The sequence below is a fragment of the Gorilla gorilla genome, chromosome 7 (genome assembly GCF_029281585.2).
Source record: "Gorilla gorilla gorilla isolate KB3781 chromosome 7, NHGRI_mGorGor1-v2.1_pri, whole genome shotgun sequence".
Taxonomy (NCBI): Eukaryota; Metazoa; Chordata; class Mammalia; order Primates; family Hominidae; genus Gorilla; species Gorilla gorilla.
This window is the reverse complement of record NC_073231.2, coordinates 104,431,951-104,459,948: the sequence shown is the minus strand read 5'-3', so window position 1 is coordinate 104,459,948 and position 27,998 is coordinate 104,431,951. Positions and strand designations below refer to the sequence as shown.

Sequence of the window (27,998 nt, the reverse complement as noted above, 5' to 3'; positions counted from 1 at the left end):
AGATATAGTGCTGGGAAATTTGTAAATTATAAACTACAAAGTTAAAGTAGTAAATAAAGGAAATTAGGAAATGTATTTAAAAAGCCAGTATTATATATAGTAGTATATTTTTATAGTATATAAATACATATTACTATAGTATATAAATGCGTTAATATATAGTCTGTATTTATAACATAAATATAGTAGTATAAACATATTATACTCTTAAATATTTAAGACTGGTAAATAGTTTGATCATCCTTTTTTATGTTTTTTCAATGAGCTAAAAATTAGATTTTATAGTTAAATTCCATTATTTGAGCATGTTTTCTTTATTAGAATAAAAAATTGTAAAATGTGATAATATTTATAATTATGCTTATTATTTGTTAGGTATACTGTGTTTATATTTAAGGAAACATGAGCAAATGACCAAGAATAATTAAATTATATTGGAATGTTCCTTTCAAGTAGGTGCTTTGGAGTTTTAAATTTAATACTTTAATTAAACGAATGCAAATTGTTAATTATTATATTGTTGTTTATTGGTACAATGAAAGTGTTGAAGATATTTTCATAAGAAGAATGGTAGTATAAAATAGATTGAGAATAAAATCAAAGTTAATTGAATATTAGGAACCCTTCACTAGTATATCATTAACTTTTATGTTTTTTTATATCACATTTTTCCACTAGATTACAGAACTACAAAAGAATATATTCTTCCTTGAAGTTTTGCCACAATTTTGTGTATAAAATTCTTTTGAATAAAATGAATATGGAGGTCAGGCACAGTTGCTCAAGCCTGTATTCCCAGCACTTTGGGAGGCCAAGGCAGGCAGATCACTTGAGCTCAGGAGTTCTAGACCAGCCTGGACAACATGGTGAAACCCCGTGTCTACAGTACAAAAATTAGCCTGGCATAGTGGCTTGTGCCTGTAGTCCCAGCTACTTGGGAGACTGAGGTGGGAGAATCACTTGAGTCCAGGAGGTCAAGACTGCAGTGAGCCGTGATCGCGCCACTGCACTCCAGCCTGGGTGATGGGGTGAGATCCTGTCTCTGAATGAGTAGAATAGAATAGAATAGGGAATATGGAATAACATATAACAAATAACAGCCTCTCAAGCAGCTGGGATTGCAGGCATACACCACCACTCCCAACTAATTTTTGTATTTTTAGTGAAGATGGGGTTTCACCATGTTGGCCAGGCTAGTCTTGAACTCCTGACCTCAGGTGATCCATCTGCCTAAGCCTCCCAAAGTGCTGGGATTACAGGCGTGAGCCACCGCGCCTGGCCAGGAACCAAAATATTTAAATTGAACAAAGGCGTGTCTTTGTTTCTTGCTATGTAAAGTTAAGAAACACACCTTCACGTTAACATGGAAAAACACTTAAAAAGATATGAAAGATAACGTTGACATCAGATGAAACCTGACTGTAAAAGCATAATGAATTATTACTATATGCCTTCGGTTTTGAAAAGCAAATAAAGAAACAAAAAGTAAATTTTTCCCAAAGCATTAATAGTCATGAAGCTTATTGAAAGTAGTAAACATTATGAAAACTTGTTGTGTGAAGGTCTAAAAATTCCTGTGTTAGAAGAAAGCTTTCACAGTGTCATGTCATTTTCAGTGAAAGAAGAGCACATTTCAACATTGAAACTGAGTATTGCATTTTAAAATCCCATCTATTTCGGGAGGATTAATATCCATATTGGACCAGGCATGGTGCCTCATGCCTATAATCCCAGCACTTTGGGAGGCTGAGGTGGGTGGATCTCTTGAGCCCAGGAATTTCATACCAGCCTGGGCAACATGACAAAACCCTGTCTCTACAAAACCTACAAAACCAATTAGCTGGGTGTGGTGGCATGCGCCTGTAGTCCCAGCTACTCAGGAACCTGAGGTGAGAGGATCGGTTGAGCCCAGGAGGTTGAGACTGCAGTGAGCCGTGATCATGCCACTGTGCTCCAGTGTGAGTGACAGAATAAGACCTTGCTCAAAAAAAAAAAAAAAAAAAAAAGTGTATCTCCTTATTGTAACTTTTAGAGTACTGTTTCTACAGACTAGTATAACTGTTGCCTTTTCACAGCTTTATGCATAGTTGTTAGAACAGTAATCCTTTCCCATAATATGTACTATTATATTTCAGACCATAAGCCCATTTTAATTATTAATTTTTACTTAATATTTACTATATTTGCTCTTGTCTAAATAGTAATTACTACACTAAATAAGATTTTTATATAACCAACATTTCATTGTAACATTATTTCCAAGCTTTTGGGAATAGTGCTTATTGATTCAATGATATGTAAGAACTGTCCTATAAATAATTGAGTAAAACTGACATTTTAAACCACCCCCTCTATGCTCCATGTTTAACTCTTAATACTGTTCTCATGCTCTGACCCCACTGCTGCCTGTCTCTTTGCTGGTGTTGCTGTCCTCTGTCCTTTGCCTCTTAGTGGTCTCAGTTTTCTCCTAATATGAACAAGCAATGGGAGGAATGGTGCTGCTGTTTCTTCCACCTTGGTCACAAGCTAACCTCTACATTTTTGTCTAAAGAAGTCACTTTTATACACTAAGTCCTTTCTATTCCCATTCTGTTTCAGTAATGCCTTGATTGGTTGTGTCACCTGTGCAGTAGTTGAAAATGGATATGAGTACACAATTTCAGGACCTCCCTGCTTCCTTGTAGATCATTTGGCCGTATGTAAGTGATTTAACAGTCATGCAGTCAGGATTGTTAGAGTAAATAATTTCCATCTTCATTACTGTATCTTTGTATTCATGAACACTTGCAGGAACGTAATATTCTTCAGTTAAATTTAGGCAAGTTTAAAAAAATTAGGCTAAATAAGTAACAAATTTAAAAATCAAGCTAGTTTACATATTTGGAGACTTCCATTTTTGTAATAATGGTGAATGAAGAGTTTCTTTTGAGTACTTTTTAATTTAAAATACCAACAATTGATAAAGTGTAAATTTACTTAAGGAATTAATTAATGTAGGTTTTTTGTATGAAAGCAGTCTTGATATCAAATTATGATTATATGTACATTTTAACTTAGTTACATTATAACTTTCAAAAAATTTCTTAGCCAAAAAAAATTAGCAGAGAGTTTAGTATTTATTTCTAGAAACACAACTAAAGTAGCATGAGTAGAGAGTTTAAAAGGAATAGTAAAACAGATTTCTTTACATGATAGATTATAAGAAAATGTTGGGTGCCAACACCTAATAAGATATTTAAAAATAATATTGCTTTTAGTTATGAATATTTCTATTACTTAGTTTATCATATACCTAATTGTATGGTGGTTCAGGTTGATTTGAGATTACAAACATTGATGTTGAAACTTCGTAGCTTTAGACCATCTTTTTTTGTGTGGGTTTGTGTCAGCTAAATTATCAGTTTCATTTGCTCATTTAAAACTGTAATACATAAAAAAATTGGTTAAAAAGGATTATTATACTTTTTTAGACATTGTGCAGATTCCATTTTAGTAGCTCCAAAATAAGACATTGGAGTTGAATTAGGGGAAAACTGATATTATGCAGGAGTGCTGTCCTCACTTTCACCAGAAAATTATTTAAATTGGAATTTCCAAACGTGAGAAATCTGAAAGGAATAAAAAATGCTAGTCCTTAATGTTAGCCGTATGGTTGGTGTTAGCCAAAATGAAGTTCAGGCTGTGATGCTCTGTAGCCACTGTATGACCTACCCAAAGGCAATCAGAACTCACTCGTTTCTTCCTTTTTTCTTTTCTTCCTCTTTTTTTTAAACTAATTGGCGCATGTTTAGTTTACTGAATGTCATCTGGACTCAGTAAAAAGCAAGTGACCTGCATTGAATTAGTGTAATTGTAATACAAACAGAATATTGCATAGTTTTGGTCTTATACAGGAAAGGAGAAAGTTGGAAAGATTTTTCTGTTTGATAAATAGAAACTGAAGATATGGGAATCCAGGCCTGGTTCATACTTGATTTTACCTTTCATGTCTCTTTGTAAGATCAGTATTTGGACTTTTAGGCATTTTTCCTCTGTAAAAAAATATTGGTTTTCATTTTGAAATTTATTATGAAAGAAGTCTGCTTTTTGTAAAAAAAAAAAAAAAAAATCTTACAAATGATGTATATTAAGTCATGGATCTAATTCAATCATAAGAAAGTTAGCATTGTCCAAAATGGAAGTACTTTATGCACTACTAGGATTGTCAGGAACTTGGCATATTATTTTACCTTTATCATGACCAATATTGCAAGGACATTTTCAAATGCTATTTTATTAGTTTTGGATAGTTTATATTTATTACATTCTGTGTCAGATGCGTAATAGCTCCATTTGCTAAGGGGAAAAATAAAGAGCTGACATATTTAAATTTCATTTTAAATAATATGTTTTAAATTTTAACTATATGACTTTGGTCTTATAATTAATTAATTTGATTTTGAAAGTGTCATTTTGAAATGGAATTATTTGGCATCCTGAAATGCATATTCTGTGTAACTTATACTCTTGTAATAGGACACTGCCAGTACAATAACTATAAACAGCTTAGATCTTCCTATTATAATCTTGGAGTGCCTTGTACTTTTTGTCTTTAACACATATTTCTTGAAATATTTCTGTGATTTTTAATTTAATGTTTGGCTTTTCCACTGGATTCCATGTCTCAAGAGAGCAGGTACTGGGTCTTCCCTTGTTTTTTAACCCGATAGTCTTTCGTGCCTAACACAATGCCTGGCATATGATAGGCAGTCAGTAAATGTCAGTTAAATAAGTGTAAAAATGAATAAGGAAATTATTTACATTAGTACTTAGAAAAATCTAGTATCTAAATAGTATCCAAGTACTGAACAATCTAGTAATTGCTTATATAGTATAATTGCAGTGGTAGAATCCTAGCTTTTCTACTTGCTGGTTGTATTACCATGCCCAATTTAACCTCTCCATGTCTCACTTTTTTCCCATATGTACAGTGAGAATAATTATAATCTTTATCCTGAGGAGTTGTTATGAGGATTGAATGAGGTAATTCATGTTTCCTTGGGGAATGCCCCACAGAGTTAATTGATATTATTATCATTGTTCTGTTTTTTACTATTTTAGAGGTGCTTTGGAATCATAGAAGGAATGTATGGCTTTATTAGGAAGGGTTGTATTAGGGAAAGCATAAAAAAATAGGTAATGTACTAAAAACTTATTGAAAGATGAATAGTTAGACAATGCCTCATGGCCAAAGGTAAGCCATGCTGAAAAGAAGTTGTACTTTATTTCGTAAGTAATAGGGGAAAGATTGGGGTTTGAAGTAGGGGTTCAGCAATCTGCATTTTAACAAGCCCACCAAGAAATTCTGATGCATAGTAAAATTTAAGAACAATTATTATATGTACATATTTATATAGATGAGAACTATTGTTATATGTACATGTTTATACAGATTAAAAATGTACAGATGTTTTAAATAATATTACTTTTAATTCTGTGTGTTTTTTTACTTAATAATGTAGTCTAGCAAGTTTCTGATCAGTAAACTCAATTTTCTCCTACATGTATTGTAAAATTAGAAATATTTCCTGCTAGAAAATAGTTGTCTTCAGATTAAGTTAGTAACCAGAAGTATTCTTTATCCACCTGAAAAGAGGTAGCATAACTTGATGATTAAGATCATGGACTTTGGAGCTAGACTGCCTGGGTTCCATTTTCAATTCTGTCCTTTATTTGCTGAGTATTTGAGGGCAAGTTATTTAACCTTTCTATCCCTCAGTTTTCTCATATATAAAATGGAGAAATACTTCTTCATAGGGTTTTGGTGAGGATTAAAAGAAATAATTTTTGTAAAGCTACTTAGTACATTGCCCCATACATAATAAGTGCTATATAGAGAAAATGTAATAGTAACAACAATAATTACAACATATGGTAGCATGAATGTATCAAAAGTTACATAATTAAAGCATTTAACAATAGTGCTGAGACAGCCTAAGCACAGCATGCTTATTGCTTAAAAAGTCCTAGTTAAATGGCCATATACATATGCCTGAACTTTGGGGCCTCATTTTACCCTTTTCTGGCTGTAGTATTATAGAAGGGTATGCCTCTTTCTTCTTGTTTTTTTTTCTCCTACCCATCACTTATTTCCTCTCTGCTATGGAACTTTACAGGCTCACGTGCTCCTTGATTTAGGAGACAAACAGTTCTCCTTTGGGAGAATGAAAAAATAGTGAAAATAACTTGCGGATATTGCATTTGAATTATCTCAAAATAGTATAAAAACGCATGCCTGTGGTCCCAGCTACTTGGGAGGCTGAGGTGGGAGAATCACTTGGACCCAGGAAGCGGAGGTGCCAGTGAACTGCTTTTATATGTGGCTCTGAAAGAAAGGGTTAAGACAGCAGTAGAGAACACTGCTGTCTCCATTCCCTGGCTTTCCTCCAGCTTTTATCTCTGTCTTGAATTCTAGACATATTTCTAATAATCTGCTTATATAATTTTCTTTACTATTTTGAGATAATTCAAATCCAATATCTCCAAGTTGTTTTCACTGTTTTTTCATCAGACTTGTTTCTCCCTTTATATTTGAACCAACTATGTATTTGAAGCAACTGGTTAGATGGTGGTGCCATTAACCAAGAGTATCCTCCGTCTGTCCAATCTTCCGCCTTTATTTTTTATTTTATTTTGAGACAGGGTCTCACTCTGTCACCCAGACTGGAGTGCAGTGGCACGATCTCCGCTCACTGGAACCTCCGCTTCCTGGGTTCAAGTGATCCTCCCACCTCAGCCTCCCAAGTAGCTGGGACTACAGGCATGCACCACCACCCCTGGTTAATTTTTGTATATATATATATTTTTTCTTTTAGAGACAGAGTTTCACCATGTTGCCCAGGCTGTTCTCAAACTACTGGACTCAAGTGATCCGCCTGCCTTGGCCTCCCAAAGTGCTGGCATTACAGGCCACTGTGCCTGGCCCAATCTTCTGCCTTTAATCAGTCACCAGGTCCTGTTGATGTTTCCTTCCCTCCTTCCTGTCCAGCTCCACTGCCACTGAGCTGATTCAAGTTTTCATTATTCACCAGTTCCCATCTCTGTAACTTTCTTAATATCTCTCAAGTAATATCCCCTTCTTTTCATCCACATCTTTATTTTTCCTTCCAGATTTTTTTAATACTTCACATCACCAACTAATTTATTTGGAATGGAGATTAAAAGAACATTTGACAGTTGTGAATGTATGTTTATTCTGAAACTTCTAGCTAGTTGTACAGCTAACCCTTGACAACTTACCAGGTTAATTTTACTTTATTTCTTCAGGCCTGGGGTTTTTTGATGACTTCAAGTTTGGGATCTTCAAATTTGAAGTTAGGGAATGTATTCATGTCTGCTTTACCATACACTTGCTTGAGCTTAAAAAGCTTCCTCTCTGGCTCTTGCTGGTACTCTGGATCAGTATCAACAGATCCTCCAGATGTCTGTCACTTAGATTTGTATTCTCTAACCTTGTACATAAAGAGTTTCTGTACAGGATCAAGTTCCTTATTAAACGCCACTGCTGTAACACCAATGTTCCTCCGCAAATGGACTGAGACTGCTGACTGAAAGACAGAGGAGAACCTGAAGAGCCTCTGGAGAATCTGGCTGATTCTATGTTACTTGCACTCAGTCCTGAGCTGCCAAAGCCAACACACCACCGCCATCGTTCTACCTTCTTCTGGATCAGTACCAACTGATTTAATAATCTGCAGTCTCAATCTCCTCTCTAAAGTAAACTTCATGATGCTGCTAGATTGATCATCTTAAATGAAACACAACTCATATTACTGTCTTACTTAAGATCCTCCCCATTAATAGCCAAATTTTTAAGGGTGTCATGTAAGACCTTGGGCTCTGCATACATCTTTATTCATGTGATATTTCCTTTCCTTTAGCCATACTATCATTTGTAGGTAGTGTTAGGTTTACCTCTGCCTTCTTCTAAGTGTTACTTTATGCCTGCATTTTCTCCCATCTTTTTTCTACACATTCTATCTTGGGAACTTTTCCTCTGGGCTTCCTTTGCATCTTGTGTGCCCCAAGACCATAGAAGTGATCATTTTCTGTTATAGTTTATATGACTTCCCTACCACATTATGAATTTATTGATAGCAGCATGTGTAATTTTTATTTTGTGTCTTCAGTATCTAATACTGTGCTTTATGACATACTAATAATTAAATAAATGATTAATACATTTATATACAAATTTGGGGTACATAATTTTCATTTGCATTTTTTAATAACTGGGAAGGTTGAGGTGGACATATCTATATTTAATAAACCTTGAAGGAAAGAATATTATCTCTCATCAGTGAACAGCTTGAGTGCTACCATGTGTTCAGCTGTGGGTGAGGCACTACATGAATGAAATCAAAATACGAGGGAAGGACTGGTGTTATAAATTGCTTTTTCTTTGACAAAATATTATTTAAAATAATTCATTTTATACTCATAATGCATATTTTTTAGTGCAGTTTAGTTTTAGGAAAACAAATCATTTAGGTTAACATCTAAAATGTTAATTTTGAACTTTACTGACTATAGTATGGCACATGTCCAATAGAATCTGTTAAAAATTTTCCTCTGCGTCAGATCTAAGTTGAGAAGAATGAGGTAACTTTAATGTGAACCTAGATTGTAATGCAGTCTTTCTCTCCAGTGAATTGCCAAATTCACAATTCCATTTGTATCTGGAATTGGGGAAGCTGAGTTTAATATGGATGTTTGCCAAGTTAGCAAATCTTGGCAAGATAGTCTTATTCTCTGTGCTTAATTATATAGTTTTATTATAAAGTTTTTCACATGTTCATTTGTAGGTATCTGTTATTCTCTTGAGTTCACATGGTTGCCAATCTCTCATTTATACTTTATTCTTTTGGTAGTTAATCATTTACTGTCAAGCCTTCTATCTTTCTTAGAAGACTACATTTTTATTTTTACATTTTTATATATTACCACTAGTGATCCAGTTTTGTCTCTTTGCGAGGTTTATGGATTTTTGAGCAGTACAAGTGTAAATCCCTCAGAAAGGCTTTGGTATATTAATTTATTTCATATTTATTGAGTGCCTGCTCAGACACTGTTTTAGGCACTCATACATAACAGTGAATGAAACAAAGTTCCAATCTCTTAGGTACCTATTTGTAGTGGGGAAAGACAGTAAATTACACACAAAAAGCTGGGCGCAGTGGCCCACGCCTGTAATCCCAGCACTTTGGGAGGCTGAGGCGGGTGGATCACCCAAAGTCAGGAGTTCAAGACCAGCCTGACCAACATAGTGAAACCCATTTTCTATTAAAAATACAAAAATTAGGCGGGCATAGTGGCGCATGCCTGTAGTCCCAGCTACTTTGGAGGCTGAGGCAGGAGAATTGCTTGAACCCAGGAGGCGGAGGTTGCAGTGAGCCGAGGTCGTGCCACTGCCCTCTAGCCTGGGAGACAGAGTAAGACACTGTCTCGGGAAAAAAACACACAAAAAAACGAAAACTATAACATATCAGGTACTGATAACTGCTATGAAGAAAAAGCAGGATAAGAGGGATACAGAATGACAGATATGTTTGTGATATATGTAGGATGGTCAAGAAAGGCCTGTCTAATAAGGTGACTTATAGTAGAGATGTGAAGGAGCTAAGTAAATGAGCAATGCAGATTTCTGGGGAAAGAACGTTCTAGTCAGAGGAAACTGATGTGTGACTGTGTTTGATGTTTTAGAAACAGTAAGGAGGTTTAAGTGGCTGGAGCTGGATAAGAGGGTGAAAGAAGTAGGAGATGAGATCAGAGGGATGGCAGGGATTCAGATCACTTAGAGCCTTCATAAACCACGGCAGGACCTTTAGCTTTTACCCTGAGTGAAACAGGAAACCATTGCAGGGTTTCGAGCAGAGGAATGGTATGGTCTGATGTGTGATTTAAACGGCTCGTTCTTCATTGAGAAGGGATTGTAGCAGGACAAGAATGGAAGCCAGGTGAATAGTGAGGAGGTTACTACTTCAGTAGTCCAGGTAAGAGATAATGGCAGCCTGAACCAGGGTAGTAAAGGTAAAGTTGTTGAGATGTGGCCAGATTCTGGATATTTGTATTTTCTGATTATCTAAATGTGGAATGTAAATGAGAGTCAGGATTTTTGGCCTAGGTTTTTGGCTCAGATATCTTGAATGATGAAGATAAGAAATGATGTTAAACATATTTATAGTTAATGTGTTTTAATAAAAAAAAGAAATATTTACTATATGTCAGGTTTATCTCTTAAAACATTCTGCTTTGGCATCTCTCGTAACTAGAAAATCTCATCTTTATACTGTTTCTTTCTCTTCTTCTTCTTCTTCTTCTTCTTCTTCTTCTTCTTCTTCTTCTTCTTCTTCTTCTTCTTCTTCTTCCTCTTCTTCCTCTTCCTCTTCTTCTCCTTCTCCTTCTCCTTATTCTCTTTCTTCTCCTCCTCCTTCTCCTCCTTCTCCTTCTCCTTCTCCTTCTTCTGTTCCTCTCTGTCACCCAGGCTGGAGTACACTGGTGTCATTAGGGTTCACAGTAGCCCTGACCTCCCAGGCTCAAGTGATTCTCCCACCTTGGCCTCCCAAGTAGCTGCAACTTCAGGCGTGTGCCACCACCCCTGCTAATTTTTAAAATTTTTTTGTGGAGATGGGGTCTCATTGTGGTGCCCAAGCTGGTCTCAAACACGTGGGCTCAAGCAGTCCTCTCGCCTTAGCCTCCCAAAGTGCTGGGATTACAGGCATGACCCACCATGCCCAGCCTTAATACTGACTCTTAATACTTCACATTTTATTCTCTAAGTACGTGCTGTTTGTTTGGTGCTTGGTCCTGAACTCTTTTTAAAATGTGGTTTATATTGTTATTCAAATATGGTGAAACTAACAACTCAGGAGACAACTGCCATTGAAAAGATTGATACAGTTTCTAAGTGGAGAGGGCATGGCACATCAGACAGGGTGGCATATATGCCACGCCACATAGTGCTCATAGGGAAGCACCAGGGTTGTTTAGGAGGCAGAAATAGCTAGGGAAATCATGGGGAAGAGCCTTTATCATGATTTTAGTGAGAAGGAACAGGCGAGGCAGGGTATGGAGGCTTAGAATTGGCTGGTTTTAATAATGTCGGCATATTCACATATAAGAGCAGCCCCCAAGTTGTTTGATACCTGGCCCTGGCATGATTATTAGAACAAGGGACTATTCTAATAGTCCCAGAATATAAGAGTTCTTTGAGAGCTGAATACTGGGGATGGATGGGAGGTAGTTTTAGATTGAGTGGTTTGCATGCGAAAAGCACTCAAGGAGGGGTAGTTTGCTGTCTGAGAAGTAGCTAGCCTTGGGAGGGGCAGTCTCTCCTGGGTCAGCATGGTTCCCATCAAGAATACGGAAAACAAAGTGAAAACAGTTTCTGTATGTTATATTTGCTTGGCTTCTGTCTTTTTAATACTACCATCCTAGTTTATGCCCTCCATTGGTCTGGTCAGGAAAATTACAGTAGGACCTTCCTTTCCATCTTTAGTTTTTATCTTTGTTTCCTCCCTAGCATTTATTTTCGTATCAGTAGCCACAAAGGGGAATCTTGGTTGTATGACTTTACCTAGATCCCTCTAGATTAGTAAACTTTTGACCGTGTTCTAAAGTAGTGCTTTAGGGTTCCCCATATTTGATTTGAAGTCCACTTGATTATGTGAACCAATGTTTGTGAGAGGAAGGAAGGTGGGTGTGTGGGGTCTCCAGTTTTTTTCATGCCCCTTTCAATTATTGTGGGTTTAAAAAAGGATTCTGTACTAGGGTTCCATGTATGAGTTTATTTGGAAAGTAGATTTCGCTGCTCAAAAGTTGGTAAACTCTTGTAAATGACTGTCAAGCTTCCTTATTATAGCATGATTATTTTTTTCTTCTGTGTCTAGGGTGATGGGCCTATCAGCTGAGCCTATCATACTAAAGAGATTAGTCTAATTTTGTGTATGAAGTACTTGAGTCTTTTCTGAGTCAAATAATTTAGCCAAAGTCACAAATCTCTTATTGGGGGAAAAGAGAATTGGTGTAATCTGTGTCTAAAAATCCATCAAGTTACCCTAAAAAACTATCACTGTACAAATTCCTCACTTGGCCTTTACTCTTGCTGTCCCATCCAGGTTTCCAGGCTTCTCTCAACATCCCCCTATATAGACAATTTTTCCTGCCAAACAAGATGATTTAACATTTTCCAAACCTGTTGCCTTGGTCTACTTTATTCCTTTACCTTCGTCACTGTCTTCCATTTATAGGCACATTCCTTTTTTTTTTTTTTTTGGAGTGGGGAGGGGAGTGGAGACAGGATATTCCTCTATTGCCTGGGATAGAGTGCAGTGGTGTGATCATAGCTCACTGCTGTCTTGAACTCCTGGCCTCAAGCTGTTCTTCTGCCTCAGCCTCCTGAGTAGCTGGGAGCATAGGCACATACCACCAGGACTGGCTAATTTTTAAAATTTTACTTTTGTAGAGATAGGGTTGCACTATTTTGCCCAGGCTAGTTTCTAACTCTTGGCCTCAAGTGATCCTCCCACCTGTGCCTTCCAAAGTGCTGGGATTACAAGTGTGAGCCACCATGCCTGCCTGTGTATTCCTTTAACTTAGCAAGTGTTTATGAAACACCTGCTTTGTGTTGGGCACTCTACTGGACTCTTGAATGTAGGGATAAATAAAATTCTTTCTGCTTCAGGGAACCCCCAGGTTAAGGAAAGCCAAAAGTCTAGCATGAGTAATCTACAGAGTCTTTCAAGAGTACTTCACATCAGATGTGTCTAGTAACATTGTGTGGCCAGACCAAGTGGTTGGGAACAATGGTAAGAGATGAGCCTGGAAAATTGAAAAGAGAGGAAGGAGGCCATGAGCGAAGGACTGTGGATAGCTTGTATAAACTGGAAAAATCAGGGGCAAGTTCTGTCTCAGAATTTCCAGAAATTCTAATTCTGTCAGCAGTAGGTATCTTTAGTTTTATGTAGAGTTGTTGCATTACTGGACTGTGTTTTACACAGATATAAAACAGATATTGAAGGAGAAACTAGAGACAGGAGAATTAGGTTACATGTTTGTTGTAGTATTCTACTGAGCTGTTTGCTTAGTACCTGAATTTTAACAACCACAAATATTTGTAGTATCAAATTATCTTATATATTTTCTCATTTGATGTTAAAACAACATAGTGTGCTGGCACAATTAGATACCCACATGTACGAAAATGAAATTAGACTCCAACCTCATACCATGTAAAAATGTTAATTCAAAATGCACCAAAGACCTAAATTTAACAGCTAAATCTATAAAATTTTTAGTAGTAAACATAGATGTAAATCTTAGGCTTTGCTGTGTGTGTGTTAGCTTGTTTTTGCATTGCTATAAATAAATACCTGAAGCTGGGTAATTTATAAAGAAAAGAGGTTTAATTGGCCTACAGTTTTACAGGTCATACAAGCATGGTGCCAGCATCTGCTTGGCTTCTGGTGAGGCCTCAGGAAGCTTTTACTTCCTGAGGCAGTGGGGGCATGAGTATGTCACATGGTGATAGCAGGAGCAAAAGAAAGGGGAGGAGTCTCAGGCTCTTTTAAATAACCAGACCTTTTTTTTTTTCCTTTTTTTTTCTTTTTTTAGTGCAGTGGCACGATCTCGGCTCACTGCAACCTCCGCCTCCTGGGTTCAAGCGATTTTCCTGTCTCAGCCTCCCAAGTAGCTGGGATTACAGGCACATGCCACCACGCTTGGCTAATTTTTATGTTTTTAGTAGAGACAGGGTTTCACCATGTTGGCCAGGCTGATCTTGAACTCCTGACCTCAAGTGATACACCTGTCTCAGTCTCCCAAAGTGCTGGGATTATAGGCATGTGCTGCTGTGCCTGGCTAATTTTTATATTTTTAGTAGAGACGGGGTTTTACCATGTTGGCCAGGCTGGTCTTGAACCCCTGAGTTCAAGTGATCTGCTGGGCTTGGCCTCCCAAAGTGTTGGGATTACAAGCATGAGCCACTGCACCTGGCCTATGATGACTCTTAAGACTTGAGTCCAAGCCACATAGCCATTAGAGGTGGCATGGAATGTTTTTCCAGGTATGAAGTGGGGACAGAATTTTTTTCTCTCTTCTCAATCTTTTCTCTCTACATTCTGTACTCCTAAATTGTTTTACTCAACAAACATTATCTTTTGTATACTAAGCATTGCACCTGGAACTGAGGATACAGAAAGCAGTGTGGAGCTAGAATCACTTACCAAAATTCTGAAGTTTCTAGTTTGGGAAGCTGTTTGGTTGGTGATTAAAGAGAGTGACTCCAAGAGGAGGAAGATTGGTGAGATTAAGAAAATTTCTTATTTCCCCATGCAGACTTGCATGTAGTCTTCCTTTGTTCCTAGAGGCTGTTTGAAAGAATACCTTATCCTCATTGTCTCTACTTTATTAGAATACATTTAGTTTCTTTTAAACTTCTTTTAAATTGTTTCTTCATATTTGCCAGAGATCACTTATTATCAAATCCGATGGCCTCATCTCAGTCCCCTTCTTACCCCTGACCTCCTAAAGCAGGGCCTTTTTTCTGTAAAGGGCCAGATAGTAAATATTTCAGTCTTTACAAGTCATGTGGTCTCTGCTGCAGTCATTCAGCTCTTCCATTATAATGTGAAAGTAGCCATATAGACAGCACATAAATGAATGAGTGTGGCTGTGTTCCCATAAAACTTTATTTACCAAAACAGGAGACTGGTTAGATTTGGCATGTGGGCCGAAGTTTTCCTGATCCCTGCTCTGAAACATTTGATTGTATTTTTACCTTTTTTGGGAAGAGAGTGTTTCTTTTCTTCAGTGATACTTTTCCCCCTTTTCTCATTGAATGGCACCTTTTCCTGTATAGTCACTTTTTCATGTGATTCTATCTAAAGCTATTTTCTTGCTTTATACTCAGGCTTCTGTTAAGGCTTCTAGGCTGCAGATTCTTTCCCCACTTCTAACAGGAAATAACTAAGGTGGAGAGTTCACTCCTGCTGCTGCCTTTATGGCTACCTCCTTTTTCCCCACCTCCTTTTATCAGGGGAGCATCTGGGGGGCAGGGTGAGGGGCAGCCTCTGTAATAAAGGGAAGAGAAAAGAGAGTCATTACCATGACCTGGTAGATGGTTCTGAACCACTTTTTTCAGGGTTATAGTAGGGTAGATTGCTTCCTCATGTTTGCTATCATAAGCCCCCCACTTCAGCATCCTATGCAGGCCTGTACACCTAAAAAGTACCCTTAAGTGTAGCAGTCTAGCATTCTGAGCTGCTGTGGATGTTTTTTCTGTGGTGGTTGTCTGTTGTCAGTTACGACAAACACTTCTTTTTCTTCCTTACAACTTTAAAATAGGGAAGAAAGAAAATCTCCTTGCCCCAAATTATCCCTTTTCCATTCTGCCTGAAATTTTGCCAAATAGATTCGTTTCAATTTTTAAGCCAAACACACTTGGGAGGTTTAAGCACAGATGAGTTACTGTTCATCCTGGCATCATTATGAAAAGGCTTAATCAGTTTGCCTTTTCCCTTGTTAAACTGAGATAGACTCAGTGGAAGTTTTAATAGGTGGGAGGGAGGGAAGAAAGGTCAAAGAGAAACGTGGCACTTTGGGCTTTTTCTGGGAGCGGAGCCAGCAGTGAGAGCTGGGGTTTTTGGGCTTGTAGAGGTGGGACTGGGAGAGGGAAAAGGGAAGTGGGAGGATGCACAAGACAAATGTCAGTTTTGAAAATGTGCCTGCTTTCCAGATCTTTGCTCTTGTTTACTGCCTTTCTTGATCTTTACTATAATGATGAGTGTGTATGTGTGTATGTGTGTGTTGTCGGAGAGAGGGTACAGTGGAAGTGGAATAAAGGAGAAACCAGGGGTAATTTGTCAGTAATCCTCAAATAGCAGTAAGGCTCACAGTTAAAGCGCCTTCTTTCAAGATACACTGCTAGCTAATGACAAGGCCACGACCATTTAGCTGGCTTTCTTTTTTTGTTATGTTTCTCTGTGGTGTTACATATAAGAAGTAACTGCTGATTCACACTCAGCAGTCTTCTCTGGAGGATTTTACTTTAATTACCAATCTTTCGATCTTTCTCATTTTCTTGGGTTTAAAATTCAACTGGACTTCATCCTCAGGCCATTTAACTTATTTTTCCTCCTGTTTTCTGGCTTGTCAGTATCCTCAGGCATTCACTTTACTTCTCTATCTAGCCAAGACTCTACTCTGTCACTTGAACCACTTTCTTTTTTTTTTTCTTTTTGGAGACAGAGTTCCACTCTTGTTGCCCAGGCTTGAGTGCAGTGGCACGATTTCAACTCAGTGCAACCTCCACCTCCCAGGTTCAAGTGATTCTCCTGCCTCAGCTTCCCGAGTAGCTGGGATTACAGGTATCTGCCACCACACCCGGCTCATTTTTTGTATTTTTAGTAGAGATGGGGTTTCACCATGTTGCCCAGGCTAGTCTCGAACTCCTGACCTCAAGTGATCCACCCGCCTTGGTCTCCCAAAGTGCTGCGATTACAGTCATGAACCACTGCACCCGGCTGAACCACTTTTTTTAATTCCTTTTTTTCCTTCTCTTTTTTGCTGTATCTTCCTAACAATGTACCAATACTACACTAATCCCATAGTAATAAGTATAGTAGCTATTATTTATTGTCTACTATCTGACCAACTCTATGATAAAGTTTTACATAACTCTAAAACAACTCTAAAAGGAGTAGATATTATTATTGGCACATTCTATGTAGCTATCATTATTATAACTCTAGATAACAACCCAAGACACAGCTACACTGATAGAGCTAGGTTATCACTCAGACTTAAAAAAACCTCAAAGGTTTTTACCTTTCCCATTTTGCTGTGTTCCTCGTAACCAGGCTGCTTAACTGCAATTATGTAACTGTGAAGACTGATGCCCCCAAAAGATTGATTTCTAATCTGAAATGGACTGTTGGCAATCCTTTCACATGTTCCCCTACGCCTACCACCTCATTCTCTTCTGGGTCTGTTGCAAAATTTCTTTACCCCATCTCTCCTTGGTCTTGTCAGACTTGCTTTCTGGTCCAAAGAAAAACTGGAGACTATTAGCAGTTCACTGTTTCTGTCCCTCCATCTAACTTAATGTATTAGTCTGTTCCTGCTGCTATAACAAAATGCTAAAGACTGGGTGATTTAAACAACAAAAGTTTATTTTCTTACAGTTCTGGAGTCTGGACTTCCAAGATCAAGGTGTTGGCAGGTCTGGTTTCTTCTGAGGTCTCCCTCTGGCTTGCAGATGGCTGCCTTCTGTGTGTGTTCTCACATGGCCTTTGGGTTTTTGTTTTTGTTTTTGTTTGAGGCAGGGTCTTGCTCTGTCTCCCAGGCTGGAATATCATGGCGTGATCACAGCTCGCTGCAGCCACGACCTCCTGAGCTCAAATGATCCTTCCACCTCAGCCTCCTGAGTAGCTGGGACTACAGGTGCACACCACCATGCCTGGCTAATTGTTGTATATTTTATAGAGACGGGCTGTCGCTATGTTGCCCAGGCTGTTCTCAAACTCCTAGGCTCCAGTGATCTGCCTGCCTTGGCCTCCCAAAGTGCTGGGATTACAGGCATAAGCTACTGTGCCCAGCCCTGGCCTTTGGTTTTGAATGTACACATTCCTAATGTCTCTTCTTCTTCTTATAAGGACACAAGTCATATTGGATTAGAGCCCCACCTTTATGACCTCATTTAACCTTAATACCTCTTTAAAGGCCCAATCTGCAAATACAGTAACATGGAGCATTAGGGCTTTGACATAAAATTTGGTAGTGGTGGTGGTGGGGGGACAGGACACAATTCAGTCCATAACAGTCAATATCTATACTTTTCCTTCCTTCCTTTATGTCTTTTTCCCCCTCTCTTTCTTCCTTTCTTCCTTCCCTTTAGTTTTTCTTCCTTTGTTTCTTTTTCTCCTCCTTCTCATCTCATTCTTCCCTCCCTCACAATATGCTCCTTGTGGAGGAAGAGGGTTCCTTCTCTGCTCAAGTCCAATCTCTCAACCTCTATTCTGTATCCCATTCTTTCTTTTTCTTGTATTTTGGAGCATTACTCATCATTTGTTCACTCTAGCATTTATTTTCTTCAGTTTCTTCTACATGGGTTTTCTTTTATCGGTATGTAAATATACTACTGCTCAATCATTATTACTACTACCGTTGTGTTCTATTATGCATATTAGTACCACGTAATTTATTATTGTAAGATGTAACAATTAAATGCTATAGAAGTAATCCTTCTGATTTTAAAATGGGAAATAGTACAGGTTTTTGCAATTTCAGAGCAATTTCTATTTCTTAGTTTGATAGAATGTTTCTACCTTAATGTTAAGCTAAAAATATACTAAAACTATTGTAATAAAAGTTTAATACATTAGAATAGGCGAACACATAATTTCCATCTTCTTCTGAGATATAGAAATGTGTTGATTACTTTAAATGTAGCAATTGTAGGGAATTCTCTGCCAAGTTACAGAAATCTGTGTATTAATATAGTTCTTCTTGAACTAGGTCCTCGATAATTTGATTTTTTACAGACCCTTGAGTTTACCATGATGAATTGTCATTGCAATACTTATTTGCACTTACTATACCAAACTTCAGTTGTGCTATATCATTAAAGTTTGTTACTTTTAGATTGCTTTGGGAAGCTGTATATTATAGTGTAGCTGTAGGAAATTTACATACAATGAATGAATGGCAATATAATACACATCCTTATGTTTATTTATGAGTCATAACTAATCCTATTTAGTATTTGGTTTATTGTATTCAGTGATTAATAGAATCAGGGAAAGTAAACCAAAAAAATCCAATTTTTTTTTTTTTTTTGGAGATGGAGTCTCATACTGTCACCCAGGCTGGAGTGCAGTGGCGCAATCTCAGCTCACTGCAATATCTGCCTCCTGGGTTCAAGTGATTCTCCTGCCTCACGAATAGCTGGGAACACAGGCATGCACCACCACACTCAGCTAATTTTTTTTTTTTTTTTTTTTTTTTTTTAGTAGAGACAGCGTTTTACCATGTTGGCCAAGCTGGTCTTGAACTCCTGACCTCAAGTGATCTGCCTGCCTCAGCCTCCCAAAGTACTGGGATTATAGGCGTTAGCCACCATGCCCAGTGTCTGATTTTTTTTTTTTTTTTTGTATGTAGAATTTTTCATTTGACGGTCTTTTTTTCTCAGCCACAGATATATTTTACTTGCAACAAGAAGGTTTTTCTCATGTGTCCACAATCTGTATCATCTGGCCATACGGAGCTTCTTATGTAAGCAATTACCACTGATTCTGGGACTAGCTATATAGATATGTTGCTTTATTCAGGGTCATAGTGTTAAAAAAAACAACACTCTGAGCTTCCACCTTAAGAACATACAGACAGCTGGGTTGTTGGATGGGGAGAGTACCGTTCAACTGAATCAATGTAATGCACCATATTAACAGACTAAAGAAGAAAAGTCACATAATGTAGAAAAAAAAATTTGATGCAATTCAGCACCCATTTACGGTATTGAATGATCTCAGAATAATAGGAATAAAGATAACTTCTTCAATTTGATGAAGAATACCTATAAAAACCTTTCAGCTAACATCATGATTAACGGTAAAAGACTGAATGTTTTCCCCTAATATTGGGAACAGGAACGATGTTCACTCTCACCACTCTTATTCAGCACAGTACTGGGAGTTCTTGCCAGCTCAAAAAGGCAAGAAGTGAAAGGAAAAGGCATACAGATTGGAAAGGTAGAAATGAAACCATCTCCTTTTGTAGACGATATGATTTTCTACATAGAAAATACCAATAAATAAACTCATAGAATTAATGAGTAAGCACAACAAGGTTTCATGATGCAAGATATAAAAATCAGTTGTTTTTCTGTATACATTAACAATGAATTCATGGACATTAAAGTTAAAAATGCAATACCATTTACAATTGCTTAAAAAACAAAAATATATTTAGAAACTTTACTACTCTTTTTGTCTTTTTTGTCATTTTGGAAGAGGTTTGTCAATTTCTTGTGTGTGTGTTTTTTAAAATAGCTGTTTGTTACGTTGATATTTTTAACTTTTTTCATATTTTAAATTGTATTGATTTCTACTCTTTATTATTTTCTTTCTTCTTGTCTTGCGTTTATTTTTGTTCTTCTTTGTCTAGGCTCTTCAAGTAGGAGCATGTGTCCTACAAATTTTAACAGGATTTGTTGTATTTTCATTTTTATTCGGTTTAGTGTATTTTTTTTTAATTTCCCTTGAGACATCTTCTTTGACACATAGATTATTTGAAAGCGTGTTCTTTAGTTTTCAAGTGCTTGATTTTCCTATTATGTCTCTGTTATTGATTTCTAGTGTGATTCCATTGTGCTTGGAGACTCTACTCTGTTCAGTTCTTTAAAATTTGTTGATGTATGTTTTATGCCTCAGTATATGTTCTCTCTTGGTATATGGTCCATGATTACTTGAAAGTAATAAGTACTCTGCTGTTGTTGAGGTGGGGTATTCTATAAATTTTGTTAATGGTGTTGTTGATTTCTTCTGTATCCTTGCTGATTTTCTGTCTATTTGTTATATCTCTTGTTGTTAGAGGATATTGACATTTCTACTGATAATGGTGAATTTATCTATTTCTCCTTTCAAGTTTTAGTTTTTGCTTCATATATTTTGTAGCTTGTTGGTTGGTACATATACATTAGTGCTTGTTATATTTTCTTGGTGAATTATGTCTCATCACTATGTAATGTCCATCTCTGTCTCTGGTAATTTTCTTTGCTGAAGTCTCCTTTATCTGTTATTAATATAGCCACTTCTGCTTTCCTTTGATTATTGTTTGCATGTTATATTTCTTCCATCATTTTTCTTTCAACATACCTGTATTTTTATATTCTAAGTTAGTTTCTTATATACTACATATAATTGATTTGCATTTTAAAATCTACCTTTTCAGTTTTTGCCTTTTAATTGGCATATTTAGGTGATTTACATTTAATGTAATTATTAATATGTTATGGCTAAAGTTTTGCATTTTTTTAATTTCTGTTTTCTTTTTTTTGACTTCCTGTGGGTTACTTGATTTTTTTTAAGAGTTTTCTTTTGATTTATCTATAGTGTTTATGAGGATATTTCTATGCAAAACTTTTTGGTGGTTTATTTTAGTATTATTCTATATGTACATACATTATCACAAGGTACTGGTAAAGCTGAGGCTTTCTATTTTTACATTTGTTTTAGTTATTTTCGTGATTGTTCATTGAAGCATTTTTTTAAAGACTCTTTTAAAATATTTGTCAGATACTTCTGACATGTCTTTTTTTGGTGTTGACTTTTATCTTTTTTGTTTTTTTGGTCAGTTTGTGATTTTTTTGACTCTTGGTCTGATGAGTAATTTTTGGTCGAAAACAGGACCTATTTCCCCATTATATTCTGAGACTGGATCTTATTTAAACCTTCTGTTTTAGGTGAATGTTTATGACATTACTTTAAGAGGGGAAGGGAGCTCATCACTGCCAGGTAGAGTTTGTTGAAGTCCAGATTCCCCTTTCAGTCTCTGTTGCCCTACTCAAGTAGCAGGAGTGGCTCCTCATTATTGCTGAGTCAGAGTGGTGATTCTAGCTCTCCGTGTGTAGTCTCTATTGTATTGGTGCTTACCTAATTTCCACTGGTTAGTGAAAGTCTTAATTTAACTTTTTTCTAGTCCTCCTCAGTGGGTAGTGGGAGGATCACCTCATTGCTGCCAGTTTGGAGAGGAAGTACAGGTTCTACTTGATGTCTACTGACACTGCTAGGGGGAGCTGTCCTTTTACTTTCCAGAGGGTTGAAATTCTTGGCTCCCTACTTGGTCTTTTCTCACCATGTCAGGAGTATTGTGGGACCTTGTTATAGTCTCATGAGGATAGAACTTTAGGCTGTCCACTAAGCCTTTCTGACATGGTTAGAGTGGGACTACAGTTTTTTCTGTGGTGTTTGGCTGACATAGAGTGAAATTTGCCTAAAGTTTTCTTCTTTCCATGGTGTTCTTTTCTTCATCTTTTGGGAAGGGTTTTGTTGGAGCTTTTTTGTTTGTACCTGTTAGCTTTTTCTGGTTGTTGGCTTATCTGGCCCCAGGTGTGGAATATATAAGGGAAAAAGAAGATCCAGGGAAGTCATCAGTTATATTCCTTGGGTTCCAAGATCCCTAGCTGTTCTGCCTTCTCTCCATCTTTCATATATATATATATATTAGAATCTATATATATATGGGTTGATATATATATAGAATTGATATATATGTATATATAGAATTCATATGTGTGTGTGTGTGTATATATATATGTTTAGAAACAGTGGTCTTGAACTGGTCTTGAATTCCTGGTTTCAAGCAGTCCTCCCCACTCGGCTTCCCAAGCGGCTGGGATTGTAGGCATGAGCCACTGTGTCCAGTCTGGATCTTCGTATGCTTGTTTATTCATAATGTCCATGGTTTTTGGTTGTACTTAACGAGAGAAATAGGAAAATGTACATCTACTCTATCTTCCTAGAAGCAGAAGTTACACATAGTTTTTAAACAGCAATGACTTTCTAATTTATGGAATTTTAGATGAAATATAAAATATAGTGACATACATACACGTATATAAATATATAAATGTCTATTATATGTATATTTATATATATTTTATATACTATATATGTATTTATTTATTTAGCAAGGGGAACAGTTTGATTGTTGTTGCCTAGAGTTGGCGCCTGAATTAGTTTTCCTAGTTTCTCCCATTGTATTTATGAACTCTGTCTCTAAAAATGGTAAGTTTTTATTCCCCAAACTTGTGCTAAATGCAGTGGGAATTTGGATCCATACTGTTTGATTCATGCAGTGATTTTTGACCCTTGATACACCTTACACTCATATAGGACATTTTTTTAAAAACCAACCAACCTAGGCCTAGACAACACCAGATTCTTTGGGTTGAGTTCAGGGAATAAGCGATTTTAGAATGCTTCCCAGGTGATTCTAATATGTAGCCAGTGTTAAGAACCATTGGCATAGAGTTTGGAATTGGTTGGTTGCTTGTGAATCATAAGGTTTTCTTAAAGAAATTTGGAGTTAGAAACTAATATATGAATTTTTTTTATCATTTTAATTAACTTATGGTAGAATCTCAGGGTTTATTTATCTGGCAATCATATTTGGCCAAGGCTGTAGATTAAGCCTTCTTTTCCCTAGGCATGAAAATGAGGGGCTGTGTTGACAGATTTCTTTTCTTTCTAAAACTTACTCTTAAATTTCACACTAAATTTCTGAGATCTATTATTTTTTTCTGATTGTAGACTTTGATGTATGTATATATGTCTGTGTGTCTTTTTTTAATTATAAACTTTTCATATTTTCAGTTGTTTCTTTTTTGTTCTTCATATATTTTTTGTTGTTAATTTTGATTTTCTTAATCCTAATTTACATTGACTTCTATTATAGATTTTTGTGAAATTGATTTGTACTGGGCATTATACTGTTTTGGGACCAGAGCCTCACTTATTGCATCATATTCTTGCTATCTTAGGACTAGTGTATTGTTTTATTGTGATTCAATCACATGAGCTCTGTGCTGACCTCTGCTTGTTTAGCTTTAACCCAGTTCTTTGTATCAGTTTGAGTTTATAGGCCTTTGTGTAAACATCTGCTTAAGTTTTGTAGTCTCTATTAGATATGACTGGATTTTGAATGATGTGTTCTTTATAATGAGCATTTTTATATTTTACTATGCTTTGATTACTTGATTAACTTTCGCAGATTCTATAACAACTTAGTCTTTGCACTTTGGTTGTAAAGTGACATAATATTTTAACTCAAATCAGGATGATTTTATGCTAAATGATAATTTTGAGGATAGTATGTCAATTATAGGCACTAGGCCTGGTAACTGGAGCCTTTGCCCAAAGATTATGCCCTGCATGGGCCATGCTACATCTCTGTGCTAGAGCCCATAGTTTTCCCTCCTAGATCATGCTCTGCATACCCAGGATCCCAGGATTCCCCATTTAAATGGTCCTGAGCCTATGCAGGCATCTTCCCTGCTTTTCCTCATTAGGACAGACTGCACCAGGCTAGTGATAGACAAGACACAGCTATTGCAAGGGTGGCATATGGTGGTGGGGGCACTGGGATAGAGCTAAGACGTGTGTGCTGCACTGTTTTAGGAGTCAGAGGTGGGAATAGAATAGAAAGAAAATCAATGGATGCTATTGATTTACTTTGGATTGAATTGAATTATTGTTGCACTTTGGTAAAATGAAGCTAGGCAGTATTGCATATAATATTCTGATCTTCTAATAGTACTTCATGGTGTTGAACTTCTTGTCCTTGGAACTCTTTTACCAGGTGATACAAAAGCTGCTAATGACTAGTATTAATTTATTTCCCTAATCTTATGGTCAAATTATACTAAGTTACATTACACGAATCTTTTGTTCATTATTTCCTTTTTTCTCATTTTGTAATCATATGTTTTTTTTTTCTGTTTTGAAGCATTTTGGTACATTCCAGATAGTTCCTTTGGATGGGGGTATTGGTTCTTCTTTCTTGCTTTTGAAGCTCTGATTCATTTTCTGTTTTATTACTAAGATAAGTTACTATGAAAGTTTTCTTCCAGATTCTTAATTTTATCATGCTTCTGAAATTGTTTTGATAATACATGCAATTAGTTTATCTGATATATGTCAATTTTTTTTTTTTTTTTTTTGAGACGGAGTTTCACTGTGTCACCCAGGCTGGAGTGCAGTGGCGCGATCTCTGATCTCGGCTCACTGCAAGCTCCACCTCCCGGATTCATGCCATTCTCCTGCCTCAGCCTCCTGAGTAGCTGGGACTACAGGTGCCCACCACCACGCCCGGTTAATTTTTTGTATTTTTAGTAGAGACGGGGTTTCACTGTGTTAGCCAGGATGGTCTCGATCTCCTGACCTCGTGATCCACCCGCCTCAGCCTCCCAAAGTGCTGGGATTACAGGCAGAGCCACTGTGCCTGGCCACTGATTTCTAATATTTTGTCTTCCCTTAAGTTTTCTGATACATTCAAGGCAATTAGTTCATCAGCTTTATTTTTCAATCTGTTTTATTGATGTTTTTGTACTGTCTTCTTATTTTTCGTAAACTTCTAGTAGTTGTTCTAGTATTTTTTCCGCATAGTCTTACCTTTCATTTTGTTCTTTTTATAATATGTAAATGTTTATGATCCATTATTTATTGTTATAGCTAATGCAGTGTAAAGTATGCATTGTACCATATTTCAGATGAGATACTTTATTTAAATAGCTGAGATAAAAATTTCATGGCTTAAAGTGACATCCAAACCATACACTTCTTTTTTTGAGGAGTTATTATGCTGTTAAAATGCCTAGAATTATTCTAAAATTAAACATTAAAAGGCCTTATCTCAAAACTTATTTAACATTTAAAATATTATTTTATTCACTATTCTTAGTAAAGTTTCACTCTTATTCCATTATTCTGAAATATATAACTTAATATGCTTTGTTATTGGCAGAGCCCTCTTCTTTGTCAGGGTGTGAATTTAGGTAATCAGTGATGTAGTATGAGCATAATGCTTGCGGAAGGGTTGTAGTTGTGTATTTTCTAAGGAAGATCAGTTGGCTACCCAGACAAGATCGCAGAGCAGCATTTATTATTCGAAGACCGATCTGCCAATGTAATAAATATAGAACTGTCTCATAGGATGGACTTAAATTAACCAAGTTCACTGATATACAAATCAAAATTCCAATTTATTACTTTAAAAATAGATATTTAACCCTCAAGTAATCAGATGTTCATCACCATATTCTCTTCTGAAGTCAGTTTTACATGGGAATCCAAATTTTGACCAGAAGGCTGTCAGGTGAAAATGGTTACTAGAATAAGGTGATTAGTTGGATGATCTTATTGACTACTGCATCAAGCTATGCTCATCCGTGTCTACCACTTGAATTTATCTGTTGCAAGGACCAGGTATATTTTTTAGTGGTCCAGGGCATCCTCTTCTTGGACAGAATGGAGACACATTACCAATTTCATTTTTCTGGATGCTCTTTTGATGTCTTGTGAACCATGTCTCTTCATTATTTTTTCAGGCATATTAAAATACAGTTACTTAGAAAAAATAAACTATATACCAAATTTTATCTGTGTTAAAATTTCAAATATGTAAAAAAGTAAACAAATTAGAAGGACATAATATAAAATGAAACAAGTTTGTGGTACTGTTGCTGGTGAACATGCGTCAAACAGGAGAAAGTATTCCTGTTAGTTTCCCTGGTTTGCATTCACTATAGAATAGTGGTTTTCAGGTTTTTTGGCCTGAGCAGTCCTTTTCACTTTAAAGAATTGAGGACCCAAGAGCTTTTGTTTATATGAATCAATTACTATTTTCATAAAAATAATGAGTGGATAGCTTAATAGAAGATGGTTGAATTTTTTTTTTATTTGTGAGTGTTGTAACACATTATTTCAATGGAAATGTATGAAAAATATCTGGCCTAACACATATATGATAATGTGATTAAGATGGAGCAATATTCTAATCATTTGTTTTCTGGTAATTATGATATTCTTCCTTTGATACTACACCAAAATTCAACAGTGATAATTTTCTAAAGATTAATTCCGGTGTTAGAATCTGAAACCATAGTAGTGTGTTTTTCTATTTTGTTACATTAAAATCTATTTCTCTATCTTGTACTTGGAATAGATCTTTATTCATATGTGAATGGGTAATGTCATGTATTTGTCATTTGGAAAAATCAGAAAAGTTTCTAAATACTAGGAAACTGTTAAGTTCATGGTGGCAGATAGAAGCTTTTGAAAATTTGACTTTTCAACTGAAAACTTAAATTTTATAATTGTTATCAAAAACCATCTGTGTTTCCACGATGTCATAGGTTCAGTTGATTCACTTTTGAGAAAATGTCTGTCGAGTATCCAAATCTGAATAATCAAAGTTTATCTCTCAGTTTTTCTTTCAAATGAAAAAGATGATTCATGAAAAAAGCTGTAGTTCAACATGCAATTTAATCACAGATAATTTTCCTTGAGACAACCATTGTACTTCATTATGTAGCAGGTATAGCTTATGCATATTTCTCATTTCACTACAAAATGCTAAAAAGATGCTAAAAAGATTTGCTAAAAAGAGTATTTTTTAAATCAAGGATTTTCTTAATCAAAAGTGTCTTTTTTGTGAATTCACAAATTCAAAAAAATTGTGAATGCATGACAATGAAGAATACAATGATTACAGTTTTGTTCCACTGTCTTCATTGGTGCTAGGGAGCCAGCAATTTTATCTGTCATTGCTTTTGTACCTGTAGTGCAAATGTCAATTGAGAGAAAAAGGAAAAGAATGGCTTAGTGTTTTTATGAAAAAAAGATTTGACTTGGTGGGTCCCTGAAAGGGCCCTGTGAAGGAGTTCATGAACACCTCAAGAACCACAACTGTAGAGAAAAGCTGTTAGAGAAACAGTATTTTTCACCTTTGTCTAAAAAGTGCTTCTTATATCAGTTGCTTATCAATTTCACTATTTTGCTATATTTGAAAAACAGTGAAAATACGTTTGAATACCACCTGAATTACAGTATTCTATTTCAACACAAATTGAGTGTACTGTGGTTCTGTTCTACCGCTAACCATCCAGAGTTAGCTCAGACCCCACAAGTTCAAGGGCATGATCCCCAACATGACCACTCTTCAGATACCAGCTACACTTAATTTGTCCCTAGGTTACCCATACTTCTGACTAAATGGCTATACATTCAGCAGTTCCTTTGATCCCCTCAGGTTTGGTAACTTGCTTGAATGACTGGCAGAATTCAGGAAAGAACTATACTTAGAATGACAGGTTTATTATAAAGGATGCTAATCAGGAGGACCAGTCAAATGAAGAGACCCATATGATAATGTCTGAGAGGGAACACAGAGCCTGTGTGACTTCC

At 36.4% G+C, this 27,998-nt stretch overlaps 1 protein-coding gene and 1 pseudogene across 10 annotated transcripts in view; one reads left to right on the top strand and one right to left on the bottom strand.

Moving 5' to 3' along the window:
• The window catches only part of STK3 (serine/threonine kinase 3), a 422,170-nt gene that overhangs the window by 182,705 nt on the left and 211,467 nt on the right, over positions 1-27,998 (top strand). The window lies entirely within an intron of this gene.
• LOC101140800 (ATP synthase-coupling factor 6, mitochondrial-like) lies at positions 7,280-7,888 on the bottom strand (annotated as a pseudogene).